At 37.0% G+C, this 22854-nt stretch overlaps 1 pseudogene; it reads right to left on the minus strand.

Moving 5' to 3' along the window:
• Positions 1-2454: 2454 nt before the first annotated feature.
• On the minus strand, positions 2455-5848 carry LOC114095163 (thyroid receptor-interacting protein 11 pseudogene; annotated as a pseudogene).
• Positions 5849-22854: the final 17006 nt, after the last annotated feature.

The raw sequence follows: 22854 nt of genomic DNA on the forward strand, positions 1-22854 counted from the left end.
TGCAAGTAGTGAGACTACTGATTCTCTGCAAGCTTATTCCTGCCCCCTGCACTTGTTCAGGGCTCCAAACTTCAGGGTCACAACTACTCACCTAGGCAGGGTAACCAGGTACTCAAGTGAGACCATAAGCAGCTGCAGCAGCACCCTCAAAGAATTTTCGGCCACCTACCCCAGCAGAAAGCACACATGCTGCTCCTATGGAGAACACCTGTAAGCTTCCCATGAGTAGAAACTGTGGTCACCATCCCCATGTGAACTCCATCTACCAACATGGGGTTCCCCCAGTCACCACCATCTTGAGACTCTGCAGCAGTGGGCATAGTCCCCTGTGTGCAGTAGCCTGCCTGCAACCAGGACCTTCACACAGGCTCTGAAGTCAGCCAGCATTGCAAGCCACAGAGTTGGTCACTGAACTCATCTTCCAACACCATCGCCTGGTTTCCCCCACCCAACCCAACAACCCCACTGCTGAAAGCAGGAGCCTCCATCTTGGGTCACCTTCATCACCATCTTCCACGTACCCAGTTTCTAACTCCCCCTCTCTCCAATAGCCATTAACCTGGCACAGTGACACTCTAATTACCCTCACCATCCCGAGGGTAGAGATACCATCTAACAACAGAGGACACCACCTATCAGATGAGAAGGGAAGCAGGAAAGATACTGATCACCAAGCAAAACAAGCCCTGTGTCTTCATTCAAGATTTTTTTTCCCTTTTTTTTTCCCCTCTCCCTCTCCTGTCCGCTGCCCTCACATCCCCAACATGTGTGAAGCCTAGTACATTGCATGAATTAGGATTTTGAGGACTGGGACATCTGAATAGTATATTTGAGTTGTGTTGTACATTTTTTTATTTTTATTTTTTTCTTTCTCTATACTCCCACCAATTTCTGGTATTTTAACATTTTTTTTATTTTTCTTGATATATATGTGTGTTTGTTTTATATACTCTACTGTCTTCCCACTTTCTTGTCTGATCTATATAGTCTTCACTTTTTATTTTTGTAAATTAATATAAAAGATAAATCAAAAGTTTCCAGCTCAAGTTAGGTGAAATCAAAGAAGAGAAAACAGTAGATTATATAGCAAATAGTTCTCTGACACCTGCAATTTCAAAAAACATTGAGAACATTTTATCAAAATTAAATTAATTTTATTAAAATTCATATTAAATTATATGAATATTAAATAATAATTTCTATTAGAATTTACTAAAATTAATTTTTAAACTAATCTTTAAAAAAATTCAATAAAATTTTATGCAAATCATTAATTTTATTAAATTAATAAATAAAATGTATTAATAAAATGAATTAAATTAATGAAATCAATTAAATTCATAATTAAATTATTAAATAAATTAAATTAGTGAAATTAATTCATAGTAAATTGTGATTTATTTTAAATAATTTAATTTATATTAAATTTATTTGAATCAATTTTAATAAAAATGTTCTTAATGGTTTTAGAAATTACAGGTGTCAGAGAAGCATTTGCTACATTATCTGCTTTCTCACTTCTCTGATGTGATATCACCTGACTTCAGCTATAAACTTTTGATTTATCTTTTACCTTAATTTACCAAAATAAGAAAGGATTTAACTACCCCTTTGTTCACTTTTTCATCTTTCAAAACTCTGTAATGTTTTATTTCTCTACCCACTTTTTCCTTGATCGAACATTTTTAAAAATGGGTTTATAAGCATTCCTGAAGGGCCCAGCAAAGTATGTAAACAGTCCAGATATTTAATGATACATTCTTACAAATTAAAAAGGATGCATGTGATTATACTTTGGGTCTGACTAACAAATGTCATCTTCCTTCTGGACATATGTAACATCTAGAAAAGGAAATGAACGTCAAGTGACTCTTTTATAGAATGAAGTAAAATGGATAGGTGTCATAGTATTTGGATTAAACAAATCTAAGAATTTATCCACTAAACTTCATGTTCAGGCCCTCCCATTGAAATTTTCTTTTAGTAGTTATACAGTGTTTTCTTTTATAAACTAAAGTATTTACAACTTTTTGCTACATCATATTTTGTTTTCAGCTAGCCCAAATTCTGAGGTATGTATCTTTTTCATATGGGTTTCCTATGGGTTGGATTTTTCTTCTGTCTGTTATATAAATGTATCATTTTTTATCTTAATACAATTAAATATAACAAATATAATCCTAAAACAAGGGGTTGGAGCTATAATTATTATTGCTGTTGATTACCTGATAGCATCAGAACAAAATATCAAAAAGAGGACTACGGTAAACAAAGAGAAATTTATTTTAAAACAGTGCTACAGCAAACAAACACACACTAAAAATGGGGGGGGGGAGACAAAATACCTGGAACTTCTGTGGATCAACTTTCTTCTTTGTCCCTACAAATATACCACTTCTTTTTGAAAAGGCCACTTTATAAAAAGAACAAAATGTTTATTTCTTCTTTAAAGTGCTAACTCATCCCTGGCTTGAGAATCAGTTTGAATTGCTTTCAAAGGTCCTTTAGTACAACCCTGGCGCTATTGTCTGGTGACACTGGCAATGGTGTAAAGGTGGTCATGAAGTCTGCGATGGGATTCAAAAGGAGATTCCCAGGTCCACCAGTTCCAAGTCCATCTAGGCTAATCAGTGGCACAGCCGCAGAATGCGGTGCCAAGAATGGATTCACAGCCTCTCTTTTACCAGCTCTGAATTCTGCTGCATCTGTCACACTTCTTGGTACATTGGCACGTTCCTTTCTCCTTCCTCTGGAGTCTAGACACTTCATGGCACGAGCAGAAAATTTTGGTGATGGAATGGATGAATGAGATTCTGTTTCCAGAAATTTGACAAAAAGTTTTTAAAAAGAACTATTAAGCCCAGGTTGCTCATTTGGTGTCAAAGGTGTGTTGGGGACACATTGGGATCCTCCTGCAAGCCATCCCATCATCCACTTAGTAACACCACCATCATCTCCACTCAGCAACTGCTCCATTTCCTCCTTTTGAGTGCCCAGGATGCTTCCCATTAACCTTAACACTTTGGGACGCTGATTTTTCGGTGTCTGGAAATGCCCAATGAGCAGGTTTCTCATTAGGGCTTTGTCCACTTTTCCTTCTGTGCCATTTTCCGAGTTCATTCATTTCTTTGGTGCATCATCCAGTATTTCTCATGGAAGCTCACTTTGTTCAATCTGTTCTTCCTTTCGATGGAACTGTTGTGTAAGTCTGGTTGCTGAATCCAACACAAGGTTGGCTTCATCCAAGCGTTCCTGTAATAACAATGCTTCTCTTTCTAGATTTTCTGCCTTTTCCTTCCATTCGGTTGTACGTTGTCTTTCCTTTTCTAATTCAATGGAATACATAGCTTTTTCTTCTTGTTGGGAATGCTCTGGAACCTTTTGCAGGTTAGTAAGTGACATGGCATACTGCTTTCCTTATTCCTGGTAGAGTGAAAGCTGCAGTGCCTTCTCATCCCTCTCTTGGGAGAGGAAACACACCTGTTTCTGCAGGGACTCTACCTGCACACTGGCTTGGTGACTTGCATTATAAGAGGAGAGCAGCTTTTCCTCCAATAGTGTGACTTTCTCTCTCAGGTTCATCTCTCTCTTCTCTGCAGCCCAAATTTCCCAGCTGTAAGAATCTTCTGATTCTAGAAGATGGCTCCTCAGGCTTTGTACCTCCTGCTTTAAGTGTAATTCTTTGTCACGTAAGTGTTGAACCTCTTGCTCTAAGGTCTGGTTTGCCATCTGTTGGTGCTTTAGAGACAAGGTGACTTGGTCTCTCTCCTGCTGAAATAGGATGGTCTTCTCCTGCATGGATTCAAGTGCTTTTAAAGCTGACTTAAGTCCCCAGCCTTGCCATCTTCTTTTTCTAGTAACAGCTGCTCAAAGGCAAGAGCTTGCTCCTTCATGGACTGGCACTCGTACACTTGTTCTAGCAGGATCACAGAGAACTTCATGTTGGTCTCTTGTAATGCTTGATACTCCATTTCCTTTTCTTGGAATGTTTCTATCATGTTTTCATTTTCCCCTTTGAGTTGAGAAATGACCATTTCTAAAATTAATATCCTCTCTTTTAGGTTGGTTATTGCTTGCCTCAACAACTCGTTTTCATTCACTTTGTCAGTGAGCTTTTCAATGGAAGAAAGTAACTGATCACTTTTGGCTTGGATGAAGAGGTCTTTCTCCTTCAGTAAAGTTTTTAACACATCTTGTTTATCCTTTAGCTGTTTAATTTCAGAATCCATTTCTTCATGTTCTTTGTTTTCTCTGTCTGTGGTGGCAGCAATTGCATCAGTCAACCTGTGGTTATTTTCCTGGAGCATCCAAATGGTGGCCTCTTTTTCTTGCAGTGATTGTCTCAGCTCTTCAACCTCTGCTGACTGGGAGGTATGTGATGACGCAGCCAAGGGCTGGGGTGGAATCATATCAAGTTTTCCTGAATAAGTTTTAGCCTGAAGAGCTTGTTGCAGGATAGCTTGAGTGAGTTGACCAACTTCATCTTCAGACAGCTGATCAATCTGGTTGGTTAAAAATCTACTCTTTTCATTTACAAGTTGAATTTCAAGTTCCTGTTGTTGGATTCCTTTCACTCCTTTTACAGTTTCATGGTTACGCAGGTCGTGTTTTTCACTTCCGTTTTCTATATGAAGACTTTTAACTTTTGTTTTTTGAAAACTATCAGAATTGTCTGCTGGAGTGTTGTGTGTGTCTTCCTGCAACTGGGATTTTATTTGTTCACTGGTTTTCCATAAATTCCCAATTTCCTCCTCTTTCTGCTCCATCACAGAAGGCTGCAATTGACTGCTTTCCAGCTTCAGGGTTTCACACTGTTCCATTATTTGTTGCTTTTCCACACTGAGCTGCTCTTTTTCTCTCTTCAAGACCTCTGTGTCATTTTGTGCCAAAGATAATTGTTCATTTATATCTTTTAGTTGATCCTCAAGTTCTTCGATCTTCCTGGCAGACTCTAGTTTTTCAGTTTGTAGAACCCGAATCGTTTTTTGCAAGTCACAGATTTTAGACTCATCAGTTACTGTTACTCCTGAGTCACCTTGCTGTAACTGATTTTCAAGTTTTTTAATTCTTTCTTCAGAGTCATTTAGTTCCTCTCGATACCGGCGACTCATCTCTGCCAGTTTCTTTTGATGTACATGCTGCAAAACTGCAATTTCACCTTGATGATTATCAAGGTCTTGTTTCGGTTTTGTTCAAGCAGCTTAATAGTATTTTGTAGTTGGCAGATTTCACTTTGATCCGAATTATGTGTTGCCTGTGCCTGAGCAATAGCGCTCCAACGGCCAACTTGGGATTCAAGTCTTGAAACTTCAATTGACAGTCTGTTGATTTCTTGTTGTGCTGAAATGATGTCACTGAAGTCCATGTTATCACCAGGAAAAGCTGAACCATGACTGATGTCATGACAGAATGAAGACGGGGCAATGGTTGATGGTACACCACCAGCTTCTGAATGCAGTGGTTGGGCAGCTGACTTCAGTTGCAACAACTCATCCTCTAGTACAAACTGTCTTACTTTCAGTTGCCTGATTTCTACTTCTTTCTGTGCCAGTTCATTTCGGTAATTGGCAGACTGATATTGGATCCGTAGCTTGGATGCTGCATACCTTTCCTCACTGTTAGCACAATAGTTTTTAAGTCTTTCATTGTCATATCTGATCATCCATTTGGTATCTTCAATGTTCTTTCTCCAATAACTAGGTAAACCTGCTTCTATGTCCTCGAAATCGTTGAGAACCTCGTCCTCGGTGACTTTGGACATATGGCCGGTGAGGAAAGCCAAGCTGTCCCCCACCTGACCCAAGGAGTGGCCCAAGCTGGAGCCTATGCCTCTAAACCAGGATGACATCTCTGCAATTTCAGTGAGCCATCAGACCCACTCTGAAAACCACCTCTGTCTCTATCCACCTCTGAAAACCACCTCCATCTCTATCCACCTCTGCTCTGAAACTCCTGGAATGCTGGGGGGTCAATTATGACCCAAACACTCAGAATTCCGTGCAGGGCGGGGCTCGTGCCAACTGTTGCTTTCTGTCTAGAAATGCAGAGGCCTGGCCTAGGCTTGCCCCAGTGACTAGCCACCAGTGGCCCAGTCACCCCCGTGGGGCCTGGGCTCCTTCTCTCCACTTTCCACCCTTGGGCTTGGGTGACTTCTAGCCCAGTGTTAGCCACCCGGGCGCTGGCTGCCATATCACCCCTACCACATTCTTAATGATAATAAATTTGAAACTTTTCCACTAAGATCAGGAACAATCAAGGGTCTCCTCTCCTATTACTTCTTTTTAACATCTTACTGAGTTCCTAGCTAGTGTCATACGTCAAGAAAATTAAAGACATAGAGAATTTGGAAGAAAGTTAACCTTGCTGGTATGTTGTCTTCTACTTAGTGACCACTTATAATTTTTCCTTTATTTTATGTTGGTAATTAATATCTTTACAGCAAAAGTAAGGTTACCTCCAACTTCTTCAGGTTTCAAATCAGTTTTGACACCTTCCTACCATGTTGAGCTCACATAACTCGATATGTGAGGAAGGTGTCAAAACTGATATATATATATATATATATATATATATATATATATATATATACACACTATATATATAATATATATATTATATATATAATATATATTATATATATAGTGTATATATATATATATATAATATATACAATATATAATATATAATATATAAACTGGTAGATGGACACAATACCTTTATTTTATTTTTATTCATTACTTAGGATTGAACCCAGTGCCTCATGTATGCCAGGTGAGCACTCTACAACTAATCCCCAACCCCAATCCCAAAACTGATTTTTTAAAGGTTGGGAGTATATCAGTGGTAGAGCACATGCCTACTAGGTAAGCAGTCCTGGGTTTAATCCCAAACACCAAACAAGATGATTTTTTAATTGATTTTATTTTTTTAAATACAAGACAGTGGAATGCATTACAATACTTATTAAACATATAGAGTATAATTTTTATATCTCTGTTTGTACAAAAAGTATGTTCACACCAATTCATGTCTTCATACATGTACTTTGGATAAGGATGTCTATCACTTTCCACCATCATTGCTAACCCCCTGCACCCTCCCTTGCCCTCCCACCTCTATGCCTGTTCTAGAGTTCTTCTATTCCTCCCATGCTCCCCCTCCACACCCCACTATGAATCAGCCTCCTTATATCAGAAAAAACATTCTTCATTTGTTTTTTGGGGATTGGCTAACTTCACTTAGCATTATCTTCTCCAACACCATCCATTTACCTGCAAATGCCATGATTTTATTTTCTTTTATTGCCGAGTAATATTCAACAAATGGTGTTGGGAAAACTGGAAATCCATATGCAACAAAATGAAATTAAACCCTTATATCTCACCATGCACTAAACTCAACTCAAAGTGTATCAAGGACCTAGGAATTAAAACAGAGACTCTGTGTCTAATAGAAGGAAAAGTAGGTCCTAATCTTCATCATGTGGGATTAGGCCCCAACCTTCTTAATAAGACTCCTATAGTGTAAGAATTAAAACTAAGAATCAATAAATGGGATGAATTCAAACGAAAAAGTTTCTTCTCTGCGAAAGAAACAATGTGTAAGGTAAACAGAGAGCCCACATCCTGGGAGAAAATTTTTACCCCTCACAATCAGATAGAGCACTAATCTCTATGGTATATAAAGAACTCAAAAAGCTAAGCACCAAAAAACAAATAACCCAATCAATAAATGGGCCAGGGACCTGAACAGACACTTTTCAGAAGAGGATATACAACCAGTCAACAAATATATGAAAAATGTTCATCATCTCTAGCAATCGGAGAAATGCAAATCAAAACTTCTCTAAGATATGATCTTACTCCAGTCAGAATGGCAGCTATTATGAAGACGAACAACAATAAGTGTTGGAGAGGATGTGAGGAAAAAGGTACACTCATACATTGCTGGTGGAACTGCAAATTGGTACAGCCAATATGGAAAGAAATATGGAGATTTCTTGAAAATCTTGGAATGGAACCACCATTTGACCCAGCTACTCTCCTTGGACTATATGCAAATCAGCATACTACAGGGACACAGCCACATCAATGTTTTTAGCAGCACAATTCACAATAGCAAAATGTTGTGCCAACCTAGATGCCCTTCAGTGGATTAATGGATAAGAAAATGTGGCATATATACACAATGGAATTTTACTCAGTATTAAAAGAGAGAAGATAATGCTAAGTGAAGTTAGCCAATCCCCCCCCAAAAAATGCCGAATGTTTTCTCTGATATAAGGAGGCTGACTCATAGTGAGTTAGGGAGGGGGAGCATGGGAGGAATAGATGAATTCAAGATAGGGAAGAGGGGTGGGAGGGAAAAAGAGGGGGCAGGGAATTAGCAAGGATGGTGGAATGTGATGGACATCATCATCCAAAGTACATATATGAAGACTCGAATTGGGTGTCAACATACTTTATATATAAACAGATATGAAAAATTGTGGTAAAATGTGAAATAAGAATTATAATAAAAAAGTATATGTATAAAGGCATGGATTGGTGTGAACATACTCTATATACAAAGATATGAAAAATTGTACTCTATTTGTATAATAAGAACTGTAATGCATTTCACTGTCATGTATTTAAAAAATAAAATCAATTAAACTAAAAAAAAATAAGATGCTTAGAGTTACTGGGTGGCACTCACAGATGCTGGGGACAGGGAACAGGGGATATACTTTTTGGAACATTGATTGTCAAGAATCTCAATGGAAGGACTGTTCCTTCCATGTCCCCAAGATGTAGATAGAATACCAGAAACATGTGAATGAATGTCATGAATATAGAAGGAAATAGTCTTTTAAGATCAGGAAAATAATAATTAAATGACAAAGATTATCAAAGTGAAAATCAGTTTCCATACTTACTACCATAACCTCCATCATCCTCTACCATTTGACTCTGTCTCTTCCCTTATGCCCATATTACTTTAGGGACTCTTGCCCTATTTTGGATCCCTCACCTGGCTCTAAGAGTATTTATCTTTTTGTCCCAGAAGCTATTCCCTCAGATGGCTCCATAATTTCTTATTCTTTTTCTTTGAGTCTCTGCTCAGCTGACACTGACTCCCAAGATCTTCGTTTGTACCCTGTCTAAAGCAGCCCCTGCCCCTTCACGTCTCCACAACCCACCAACAACTACAACCACCCTGTATCTCATTGTCCTTTATATTGCCTTTAGGACTTGTTGCTATTTTTTTCTTACAATTTATGTCATTTCAATAAATTGTAAGTCTGAGTCAGCGCAGCAACCTAGGCCATGTCACTCACTACTCCCATCTTCAGTGCTCTCAGTGGTTCCTGGAATACTTCAGTTGAATGAATAAATCAATAAACTCTACCTTATTTCTAGTACTATTTTGGTATGAGATGGTAAGAAAATTATACTATGTATTAGTGAATAACTTTTTAAAAACATACACTGTAATTTTAGAATAGTTTTTCACTATAGACTTTGGGTGCCTTCTGTCACTGTGCATTTCCTAACAATTTCTTTCCTTTACGTTCTTCCTAGCTCCTTTTTTTTTTTTTTTCTCTCAACAAACATTTAATGAATGGTGGTCCCAGATGGTGGGGGCAGAGAGGAGCATGAAAGGATTCCTACTGGCTGGTGTTAATAATTCAGTGAAGGACTGACTTTAAAAATAATTAGACAAAACACAAGTAAATAAATACAATAGGTACACAATGGTAGAAACATGAGAGTCTAGAATGACACTGAAATACACACACACACACACACACACACACTGTAGTTCAATACAGAAATCAGTATAGTAGGCTGCCACAGTCCTGGCTTTTTACCTTCTCATTACTAGATCAAGATGCAGTAACTTCAACAATGTGGAGAGTAATGGAATTCAAGCCATTCTTCTCACTCTTAAGTAAATATAGGCCTTCCTATGGACAAGAAGACAACTTAATTCCAGCTAAGGGTCAGAATCTCTAAGATGATTGCATTTCTTGAAAAGATCTTCACAGTATGTAAAGAAAATTTTACTCACTTGTTACATAAGCGTCTGTGGAAGACAGATTATATTGATGCTTTTGACTTAATTTACTTATTCCACCACTTCTTTACAGTATGTAGAACGGAGAAATTAGCTTAGCTAGTTCTTAGTTGTTTTTTATCTGAAATTGTATTTGGGATAGTAAAAGAATACAGTGAAATTGAATCACTGAAGCTACACACCTGAATCCCACATCTCTGTGACAATCCTTCACTCTGTTGAACAGATGCTTCTGGAGAGAGACAAGATAAAAAATGGACTATTTTGTATAGATCACGTTCCTCCAAGATTTTCAATTGTCTTCTTCCCTCCTTTGTGGAATAAGGCATAGTACAAAAATATAGAAGTTCATGGTAAATAATACAGGTAATCTTGCAAAACATAAGCAAATATATGTGTGATATAACTACAAACTCACAGGGATTTTGTCAGTAATGTGATTGGGGGAAATGGCAGGCAGACTTTGTCTTACATTCATTTTCTCCATCTATAAAGTAAAGATAACAGATACCAACCTTAAATGTTGTGCAACAATTAAATGAGACAATGGTTATTTAATAATACAACTTTTTCTTTAGAGTACCACTTTTTGTAGTCTCAAGAAAAGCTCACCTCCACCCCCTACATTTTTACTTTATAGGATGTTTCTCTACTTTCTACAAGTTGTGTTTATAGCTTAGAAAAAAAAATGTTTTAGGAAGACTGAATGTGCCATTTGTTTCTCTCTCTCTCTCTCTCTCTCTCTCTCATTTAACTATTGACATGTACACTCTTTCTTTTAATTAACCCACATTTTGGAGAAAGTCATTTATTAAATTTACATTTCAAGTGGTTTTTAGGAATAAAAGTGTTATTTATAGACAGAGAATTTAGGGCTTTATTCATTCATTCATTTATTTTTGGTGATTCTGGGGTTTTAACCCAGGGCCTCATGAACACCTTTATCACCCCTACCCAGATAAGTACCTTAATCATGGAATTCCACATTCTTTTATGAGATACCTGAGGGTGACCTCAGTCCTCTTCCTGGAGAATGTTTCCAGTGACCTTGGGATTGGGAGAAGAGTCTTATTCAGTATCAACATACCTTTCCACATAAGTTCTTGTCTGTGTTCATCATCATAGGGTTCATGCCAGAAGTACAACAGCAGTCATCTATCCCCTCTTCCTTCCAGATCTCTGTCCTTACAAATAGTACCCTGTGTTTCCCTTCACAGACACTGATTTGTTTTGTATTCACTTCAGTTTCTCCTACTCAATGATGTTGACAACTGCATGTTTGGTTTAAGGGTATGAATCACTCATTTTAGACACAGTACACTGTTTTATCATATGTTTAACTAAAGCATACTCATTTAGACAATGAAAAGCTGTGTACAACCCACCATTCTCTCTCTCCTTCTCCCTCCCTCTTTCCCCTTCTCTCCCTGTCTTCTACTATCTATGCATCTCTGTTACCTTATCCATATAATTATGATTCACATTAGTTTGTTGATGCAGTGAAGTCTAAAACAAGTAAGTCCTGATAATCCAAGAATTAAGGGAGGAGAAAGTGTTTGCTCTAGAGACTGATTGTTAAAACTTTTACCTTGAAAATTGCATACACTAGAGGATCCTCATGGAAACTTTTCCTGCTACACTTTTCTTTGCTATTTGTATTCCTACTAGGGAAAAAAAATACAAGTGGCAACACCCCATACCTAAGTAAGCTTGTAAGATCACAGACAATGATTGGGAGGGACGGTTAAGGAATCTCTCTTAAAGAAAGTATTTTTACAAGATTAAATTTTTAAAAAACATTATATTCTAATGGAAGGAATCAGTGATTTCTTTCTAGAAAAGGCAATGTTATTGAAAAGGATTATAATTATGTGAGAAGATAGGAAAGGCAGTTTGGGGAGGGGAATAACCAAGGGCATAAATAAGGCCGGTGTTACTTATTTAACTGTGGCCAGTGGACAAGTTCTTTAAAGAGGAATTTATGTGTAGTATTTCCATTTATGCAGCCAAGAAAATAGATTTAAACCAATAATCTTGAGCATTACAGTGACCCAAGCAAATAAACTAAGATTAATTAGTTTGTTTACCATTCATGTGAAGAGTTGTAAGTACTAAAGCACATGCCCCCACATGCCTAAATTAACATCAACGTTTAACGTGTAGTATAACATGTAACCAAAGAAAAGCATAGTACCTATTTATCACTATGATTACTCTTCTGCACATTATGATTTATTTTTTTTTCTAAGTTTTGAGGCAGTGCCTCACTAAATTGCCTAGGCTAGACTCAAACTTAATATCCTCCTGCTTTATCTTTCCAAATAGCTGAGAATATAGGCCTGGGACACCACACTAGTCAAATTAAGTCTAAAATGGGTCTTTTATTCTTTTCTGGATAAGTGACAGCTATTTTGCAGGGATTGCATTTCTGGACTTTTGTGTCTTATGAGAAATCTTCTGAGAGTTGCTTCATATTTATTGTGAGAAATTTTTACTGGTCAATAGGTGCAGAAAAATAGAAAAAAAAACATTTCTTTAAAGATGAAGATAGTTAGGACTCTTTCTTATGGATGATTATTAAAATATCTTTGGGATATTTTTGTATTTTCTCCTATGCAGCGTTATTTCTGTTCTGGAATCCTCATAATATTTATTGGTAATATATGTAATTCAAAACAAATTTAGAAAAGCAGAACGATATTACAGTTTGGTATGGGCAGAAATAAAGTATTGGGAAGAAAGGAAAATGTGGAAGGATTAATTAATGTTTCTTTAGCTGAAGTGGTATGGCTTCTTTAACTGAAGTGGTATGACTATGAAGAAAATGCATGTATCTATGAAATACCCCTTACTTGGTCTGTATAATACAGTAAGTGTCATATTTCAGGTAAAGATACTGCCTCACATCTTACATGTTCAGCAAAGTCAAAATTCATAGTCTGGTAATGTAATATCATAGAACATATATTATGAATTATATTACCTAGATTATTATTTTTAGTAATGTTTTTAATCTTTTATAGTTTATTATGCTTTGTATTTTAAAAGCATTGTTTTGAGCTTTATATTCTTAAACTTATAGAATGCATGTGGGGGGCACTGGGGTTTGTCACATTTTTACTTAGCTAAAATCAGCATGTCCCCTAAAATACTGTTGAAAGAAGCTGACTGTATCCCATAGAAAGAAAGAGGTTGGAATATAGTTGGAATTGTCTGATTGTGTCAAATTGTTCAGGTAGAAACAGATCTAATAACCTAATTTTAACCCTGATGGGGTTATTTGCACTAGTAGTACATGCTAAATTCTAATTTATACTTTTATTACTCATTGTCGTTTAAAATATTTCCAAGATATTGCATTATTGTATGCAATCTATGAAAGTTACCAGACTAACCCTAGAGCTAAAATGACTGAGCTCAGATCCCAAGCATTTAATTAGGTGCTGGGGTGGTTGGGATTTTATTTTGAGGGCAGAGTGGAGTTATCAGATTTAAGCAAGAGGGTAATTTGTATTTAAATTGCCATTTTAAATTATGTGTGGGGAGCTGGAAAGGGACAAGGAACTAGGTCTCTTTGATGACACTGGTAGGATTATACAAAAGAAATTGATGGTGACTTTGTCCAGGGTGATATCAGTGAAAACAAAGGGAAGTGGATGGGGAAAGAAACTTTATTGGAGAACCTAGAAGAAGCCTGGTAAAACTGGGCCTATGGGAGGATGTCTTGGTCCATTTGTATGCTGTGTCAGGAAACCATATGTATTGTGTAACTTATAGGCAACAGAAATGTATGATGATAGTTTTAGAAGCTGTGAAATTCAACAAATCTCAAGCTACCAGCAGAGCCAGTGTCTGATGAAGGCTCACTTCCAGGTTTGGATAAATCACCATCTTCTTGTTAAATTCTCATATATTGGAAGTATGGTAAAGTGTCTTTCTGGGGCCTGTTTAATAAGGGCATTAATCCCATGCACAAGGGCTGAGGCCTCATTACTAAATGCTCCATCTCCAAATACAATCATATTGGAGATTAAGTTTTCCATATGCAGTAGGGGAATCCAAACCTTAAAACCATAGCTAGGAGGTACTACAGATGGCAATAATCACATAGTTGGTGTCCAACAGACTTTGCCTTATTTATATTCAAGTCTTTGGGGAAGAAAGATTTCTATAATGGTCAAAGATACTACATCTTTGGATACTTGTTCACAGTCAATAAAGAATAATAAAAAATATGTTCATATGTGTGAATCACCTGAGGAAATTTAATGTGAGTAATTAGATTCCTTGAAAGTGAGAAGCCATGAGAAATTATCCAGAACAAGATCAGATGTTTCAGAGATTAGCAGCAACCAGAAGTCACTATTCCACTTAGAAGGGAAAAAAAAAGCACCATTACTAAAGGCCAAGGGCCAGAGTCACCTGGAGGAAGCCTAGCAGCAGCCTGGGTCTATCCTACAGGAACTGAGGCTAAGGAACAGACTCAAATTCTGCTAGACTTGCCTTCCCAGGTAGAAGAACAAGAGAGGAGACAGTCACTTAGCTTCTCCATGCTCTTCCTCTCACAACTCCCAATAGTGCCTCTACTGGCCAAGCCACTAGAAACTTTCTGAGAACTTTAGTCTACGGTAGCCAAGGGGCCTGGAACATGCTGCCTTAGAGAGCAGAGTGAAAGTAAAAGGAATGTACTATAAGGCAAAAAACAACAGGCCCAGCAGCACATGGATGAGTGGGTGGGGGATTTGTGGAATTTGAGGAGCTGAGGAGTTATGGAAGTGTGAAGAGAGGCCCAGAAAAGAGAGGTGGTCAGAGGGTAGCTTGGAAGGATAAATAGGGGCTAAATATATGGAGTTTCAGAAGTATTTATGCAGTTTGAATTTATGTTCATATCAATTGAGACTGTGTGTGAGCAGATGTGTAATTTATAAAAATTACAATAGTTACAAAGTTTTAGTTAGAATAAGTTCAAGAGATTGTACACATTAAAGATATATATTGTAAAAACAGTAAAATATATAGTTGAAAGTTAAGAGTGGAATTTTTTAAGTGTTCTCACCACAGACAAGTATTTGAGATAATACATATGATTTTATTTAGCCATTTTGCACTGTGTGTATGTGTAAGCATCATGCTTTAAATGTATACATATACATGTATATATATATATATATATATATATATATATATATATATATATATACACACACACATAAATATATACAACTTTTTTATTTGTCATTTAAAAAATAAAATTAGAAGAAAAAATTTCTTTAGCTGAAATATGAAGAGTGACTCAATGAGTACAATCCTGAAAGCAAGACTCCCAAATATTTTCACAGTGATGTAAGTTCTTCTTTTACTTAAAATTTACTAGAAAATACTTCAGTACTGATCCTGAGCATAAGATACATGTCTGTAATCTTTGAGTGTGCTCAGATGCCCTAACCAGGAATGTACTCTGGGGGGGGGAAGTCTAGGGGTAGTTAACATCTGAAAGGCTGGAACAAGTTACTATAAATTTTTCTACCCCTCTATGTGATCTGTCCTGAGTATTTAATAATTAACAGGGGAAAATTAGAAGTACTTTCTCATTCTTGGAACAAAAGGTGTTCAGAGTAATTGGGTTGGTTAAAAATAATCTGCCTTCTTGGAAAGTAGAGACCTCAGAGATTCTGATGTTAAAATCTTTCAGCAAAGGACAACTCTGATTTGAACCTGTATTCCCACCATCTCCTGAGGATTCTCTTGCCTTACAGGACCACAGCTTGTAAGAGTCCAGTCACATCTGCCTCTGAAATCCTTTGATCAGGGAAAATTTAGGTTTCCTTGGGGACAGAGAGACCCAGGGCTGCACCCACACCAGGGACAGGTGAAATGTCCATTTCATGTTTCTCTGTGCCTCTGAGATTTTACTTCTCCCTACTTCTAGCCACTATGAAAGACAAAACTGCATAAGACAATTAGGGAGATTATTTGATTTGGCTTATTGCAGTAGGAAAAATATTATTTAATGAGAAACTTCTCAAAACAAAAGCTGGAAAATGTAAGGAGTAAGGAGGGGAAGGGGAAGAGAAGGAGTAGATGGTTTCAAGAGATAAGGATACCAGAGAGTAATCCACTTTGCAAGTCTTGAATAAGTAGATTTTGGAAAATAAAAGAGTGAGAGAATTTTTTAACTATCCATGTTTTCTAGGAGCAGAGGATTCAAATAATTTTTTTTTATTTTTTTATTGGTTGCTCAAAACATTACAATGATCTTGACATATCATATTTCATACATTTGATTCAGGTGGGGTATGAATTCTTATTTTTACCACGTGTACAGATTGCAGGATCACATTGGTTATACACCCACATTTATACATACTGCCATACTAGTGTCTGTTGTATTCTGCTGCCTTTCCTATTTTAACTTTGCTACCACTGAAGGTGAAAGGAAGGTTCCTTTGGCCTCCATCATTTTGCAGCATAGGAAGAGAAGATTCTGACTTATAGAAAGAATGAATCACTACCAAAAGAGAGTAGATGAAACTGAAGTACATTTAGGCAATAGACTCAAGGGCTTTTGGTCATTGATGATTGAGAGTCAAGTGTGAAGTGGAAGTTTCTGGTTTGGATAGAGGAACAGATTTGGGAAAAATGATATTGGGTTTAGTTTTAGCGTTTATTGAAGTCTAAATGTACCTCTAATGCCTAGCATGGATTTACATATGTGTCCATAGCATTTGTGAAGGATTGTGGGAATAAATGAATAAGGATTGTGGGAATAAACACAATAGGTAAATGTTGTAGTTAATAGTAGACCAAAGATAACTTACTATGATGGCTAATTTTAGGTGTCAACTTGACTGGATTAAGGGTACCAAGAGAAATGGTAAAGCATTATATTTAGTAGCCTCTATGAGAATGTTTCTAAAGGATACTGACATGTGAATTGGTAGACTGTATGGGGAAGTTCTGCCCTCAATGTTGGTGGCCTATATCAAATCACTGGAGCCCAGAATGAATAAAAAAAGGTAGATGAAAGGTATGTTTTCCTCTTTAGAATCTCAAACTTTTTTTCTGCCTTTGCACATAAGAACCCCAGGTTTCTGGTGTTTGAACTGTGCCTCCCCCTCAAACCCCATTTCTCAGGACTTTGGACATGAACTAGCCATGCAGTTGGCATCACAGGGCCTTCATCTTGTAGATAGCCTGTCATAGGGCTTCTCAGATTCCATAATTATGTGAGTGAATTCATCTAATACATCCCTTCTCATTTATGTATGTATGCATGTATGTATTTGTATATCTATGTATCACTATCCTATTAATACTGTCTTACTGAAAGTACATTTACATTTCCCATTTTGTGATTTGGGATATACACTAGAAAACACTTATATTAAAACACATCTTTCCTCCCGAATGAGGTAACAATGGGGAAGGTATCAATTAAGAGCTTAACTTAATTAATTGGGAATATCCAAGAAAAGCAAGGGGGGGAAACACCCCGTGTATTAACATAATTTAAAACCATGCAAAAATATAAAACATAGATTTTCTGCTTAGAAAAGTAAATGAAATCTCTCAAAGTCTTTCAGTTTTGCTTCTTACAGCCCAGTTCCCCAGTGGCCCACCCCATAGAACCCATCTATTTCGGGGTTGCTGAGACAGGAAAAATCAGCCCACTCATTACATAAAAATAAACTCATTCTCCCCATAAAACACAATTCCTGCAGAAGTAGTCTGTGTGATTAGACTTGAAAACACAAACAGTTCAGCCTGAGGGCCTGACAGGGGAATTGTAGGCTCACTCTCATTAGCTAATTATAATATGTCACGTCAACTGTTACTTTTTTTAAAAAAAAATGTATTGCCTGTTGAATGAGATGAGAACATTAGCATCTAATTTTCTGAATGATAATACAGTGTGCTGGCATTTTCAGTTATTTCTACAGTAGGCAAATTGTACCATTGTGTGAAAGCAATTTTTAATGCAAAAAAAAGATACCTGGACTAAGTAAGGGTCAGGAACTTTGGTTTTAATCTAAGTTTAAACTAACTGACTTTATAATTTTATGCATGATATTTAATCTTCTGGATTTTAGTTTTTATATCTAACGTGTTTTTTTTTTTTAGAAATTTTCACTTACATCTAAGAATTTAGATTACTCTAGTTCAGTGTCTATATAATTTTTTAAATAAGGAACCGGCTAAATTCACTTTGGTAAATTTATACTTTGAAATTTGAAGAGAATGATGTAGATCTATTGGTGATGGCTATACTAATGTGAGCATATATGTCCCCATATATTTTATTGAAAGTTAATTATGGAAAATACCTACATTTGGGGGAGTGAAAGGGAATAGGGGAGACTGGATATTGCTCATCAATCTTCATGTTCTGAATTGTATATTTTGACTGTCTGCCATGATCCTCCCCAGTAAAGGGAGAATTCCCCAAGCTTCTTTTCCTCTTGATTTTTCTGGAGCTGTAGCCAACACCTCCAGGTGGATGATTCCAAACTTGGAATCCCCAGTCCCTTCCTTGATTTGTAATTATTAGGCTGCATCTGAGCTCCTGCTGGTAGTGCCAGTTAATTTTTCTCAAACACAATTCATAGTCTTCTAAACCATGTCTTCTCTGTTATATTCCTATCTTTATGTGTTGCCCGGAGGTCCAGAGCCATACAATTTCAAAGCTGTGCTATTATTCCCTCAAGTGAAGGAGTGAGTCCTCTGGCCAAACTCTTCTAGGTTTTTCTCACATACTATCCTCAATTTCCATTATGATCTGCACTATCTTGGTTTAAATCTTTATTACTGTTTCCTTGAGGAAAAAAATCACAATAACTGTATGATGGTTTATTTTACGTGTCAACTTGACAGACTATGGTATTCATTTGTTCAGATTAACACTAATCTAGGTGTTTCTCTGAAATTATTTTGTAGTTGTGGTTAACTTTTCCAGTCAGTCAAATTTAAGGAGCTTTTCTTTGATAATCAGGGGTTGCCTCATCCATCCATCATATTATCCACCATATAACTATTAGCACTAGATCCTTAAGAACAAAACTGAATTGTTCCTGAGAAATGAAGAAATTCTTCAGCTTTTAGCTCCTGCCTGAAGTTGTTCAGCCTGCTAGCTTCCCTTAAAGATTTCAGACTTGCCATAACCCATGGTTGTGTAAGTCAGTTCCTCAAAATCTATTCTTTATATATACCATATATTATCTCTTTTATAGGTATGTGTACATGTATTTGTGCATGTGTGAACTTGTGTGCATGTTTATATGTTTGTGCATTTGTTCAAATCTGTGCATCTTTTCTCTGGAGAACCTTGACTGATACTAATTGATTATTTTTTGGTTTACTTTTTCCATTTTCTCTGATATCATCACTGTACTCTTATCTCCTTCGGAAAGCTATGAGATCATGCATATTCTCTTCATGTCATTCTCTTGCCAAAGTGTGCCTTCTACATGATTTTATTTGGGTGCAGTTATTCATTCCCAGAATACTGCTATTTCCCAACATTTTCTTGGGGAAGGGGGATTTAATTGTGTATATGTAGGAATAGATTCCCCATTTTTCTATTTGGAAGAGACAAATTCTGTGGATCAGAAAGCAAAGAGTCTCATTTCTTAGGCCCACAGGATTACTATATTTCAGGTGCTAACACAAGCGCCACACTTCTGTTCTGAGCCTCACTCACATTTTGGCAGTAAGTTTCCTATGATCCTCAGAGAGTCTGAATTAGGAACTACTGGCAAACTGCCATGTTGAGCAGGAATATCATTTTGTTATTTTCTTTAATGTATCCCACATGAAGCTCAGAGAAATAACCTTCCTAAATTTGCTGATTAATCCTACACACAAACACACACACACACACACATACACACCCCTAAGTTTCCACATCGTAGTATTATATTCCCTCATATGATGGTCTGAATAATGGTTCCAAAGATGTCTGTGTCCTAATCCCCAGAACCTATGACTGGGACTTCATGTGGCCAAAGGTATGCTGCAGATGTGGTTAAGTCAAAGGTCTTCAAATGGGAAGATTATCTAGGATTATCTGGGTAAACACATGGTAACCACAAGGGTCTCTATTAAAGGAAGTGAGGAGAAGTCAGAGAGGAAAGGCAATGAGATGATGTCACTAGGGAGAAATTTGAAGATGCTACACTGCAGATTTTGAAGATAAAGAAGTAATCACAAATCAAGGAATGCAAGAAATGCAGCTCTAGAATCTGGAAAAGACAAGGATACCACACATTTTCCTTTAGAGCCTCTAAAGGAGTGAAGCCCTATTGACATCTTAGTTTGGGCTCAGTAAAGACAGTTTTGAACATCAGACCTCCAGAACTGTGAGATGATAAATCTGTGTTGTTTTAAGCCACTAAGTTTGTAATTTGTTAAAGCAGACATAGGAAATAAATATAACTGACTATACTTCAATATCCCAATATATTTACTGGGTAGCCACAGTTCAGTTTTCAACCTAGCACCTACCAAATATCTCTATCTTGAGTAGTGCTATGTCTCCCAAGTCATATAAGTCAGCTCACAAAAATCACCTCACAGCATTCTTTTCATAGAAGATACTTGGCAAAGTTAGTTTCTTCCCAAAAGGGAAAACTGTTTAACTCCTCGTTTTCTTGATTCATACAAATGAGTAAAGCAGGTAAGAATCTTGGACCATACACTGAGTTATTCCAAGAATGTAACTGTTTTTCTGCAAATGAACTTGATTTCTATTTCAAGTACCTCTTCTACCAGTGACAGAAACTGACCATCATGTATTTTAAATTGGCTTCCCCATTTTTCCACATTATGGTGTTCCACCTTGAGGATAAGAAGTAAAGACTTTGGAAGCCTGGAGGGAGAGGAGATGGTTGTCCTCCTTCCATAGGGACAACAACTGAGATGTCTCATTACTGCTTCATTTGCAGATGCTGTCCAGGCAGATTCCTGCGGCATTTTCCCAATCTCAGAAGCCCTCTAGATGCATCAGCTCTCTGTACTTCTCTCAGCGTGGGGGAATGTTTACTTTTCTGTTGCAACTCTGGAGAACTTGAACACTCAGGAATCCTCAGTATTGACACCTAGGCAAGCATTGTTCTCACTATACTGATGCAGGTACCAAGGTTTTTGTCTACTCAGAAAGGGGGAGCCAGAATCATTTATCTACTATTGAAACCTCAGGCCTAATTTAAGAATCCTATATCCTATATTCAGTTTAGTTCTAGAAATTTTTATGTAGTCTTGGCTATGAAAACACTGGCTCTGATTGTGATTTTTATCTGTATATCTTAATATAAGATCATCAAAAGGGGAAAATCTGGCATTCCATTTTCTGTGTTGTCATGCTATCACCATCATTTTAGACAATAGCTGTCTTGTGACTTTGCTAATTTTTACATGAAAAGAAATTGTGACAGGGACAGGTAAAAACAAATTGATTAGATTTCTAGAAATCTTTTACTTTACTCTTCAGATTCACCCTGCTTCACTCTGCTGTGTACCTGAACAATGACCCTTACCCCTGGTTTTGAGTGGGTTTAGAAAGTAGAAAACAATGGAAACAGATAAAGGAGGTCAACATGTTAATTCTTGGAGTTGCCTCTTGGCTGGGTCATGGATAAATGGCTACCACATCTACCTGGGATACAGCTCCTGTCAGGTGGCCCTCTCCACAGAGCTTCTGACTGCCAGTTCCTGGAATCACTTCTAGCATGATAATAACCAGCCCCCAGGCACCACACCATCTCTGATGGTTCCTCAAAAGACTGCCACCATCTCACAGAAAGCTGTAGATAGCCCTCCTATGAAACATTCCTTAAACTTCTCACTCAGTTTTCTGTCTATTTTCTGTCAGAATGCAGATTGATAGAGGTAATATATTTTTTAAAAAGTACTTCAAGTTATCTCATCTCCTTCATAGAATTGATGGTATAATACATCAAATTATTAAATGAATTTTCTGGTTTAAATATCTCTCACTAGATAGCATTAACATGTCCTTGAAATAGCACTTGAGAAAGAAGAAAAAAAGTTCATTTATTTTCAGATTCTGAAAGATTTTTGCCAATACATCTACATAAGTCAGTAGAGACTGAAAATACATGCATGGAACATCCTTAACATCCGAAGTTGGCTGCCAAGTAATTTCAGTGGAGGATAGTTATTTCAAAATGAATGTGGTATATTTTTAAGCAGACCTAATTTTTTAAAGAGCAGTTTTAGGTTTACAGCAAAATTGAGCACATGCTACAGAGATTCCCCATATACTTCCTGTCCTAATATACACACTGCTTCCCTCTCTATAAAAATCCCACACCAGAGTGCTGCATTTGTTACATTCCATGAACCCGCACATATCCGCTATTATAAGTGTCCTGCAAAACAATTTTACAGTACAACTATCACTTCTGCTTCATGTTTTCATCCTTCTCTCCCCACTAACCTTTGGTTACCACTCATTATTTTTATTGTCTCCATACTTTGGCCTCTTGTAGAATATTATATAGTTAGAGTGAGAGTATGTAGCCTCTGATCGGCTTCTTTCATTTAGCACTTTGGATTGATTATATTTCCTGTCTTTTTCATGTCTTGCTAGCTATTTATTTTCAGTGTAAAATATACTCTAATATCTGATATACCACTTTTTTCTTAATATATTCACCTTCTGAAAGACAATTTAGTTGATTCCCCATTTTGGCAATCATGGATAACCTGCCATATACTTTTGTGTGTAGGTTTTTGTGTGAACATAAGTTTTCAACCCATTTGGATAGAGACCAAAGA

This window comes from Marmota flaviventris, chromosome 1 (assembly GCF_047511675.1).
Source record: "Marmota flaviventris isolate mMarFla1 chromosome 1, mMarFla1.hap1, whole genome shotgun sequence".
NCBI lineage: Eukaryota > Metazoa > Chordata > Mammalia > Rodentia > Sciuridae > Marmota > Marmota flaviventris.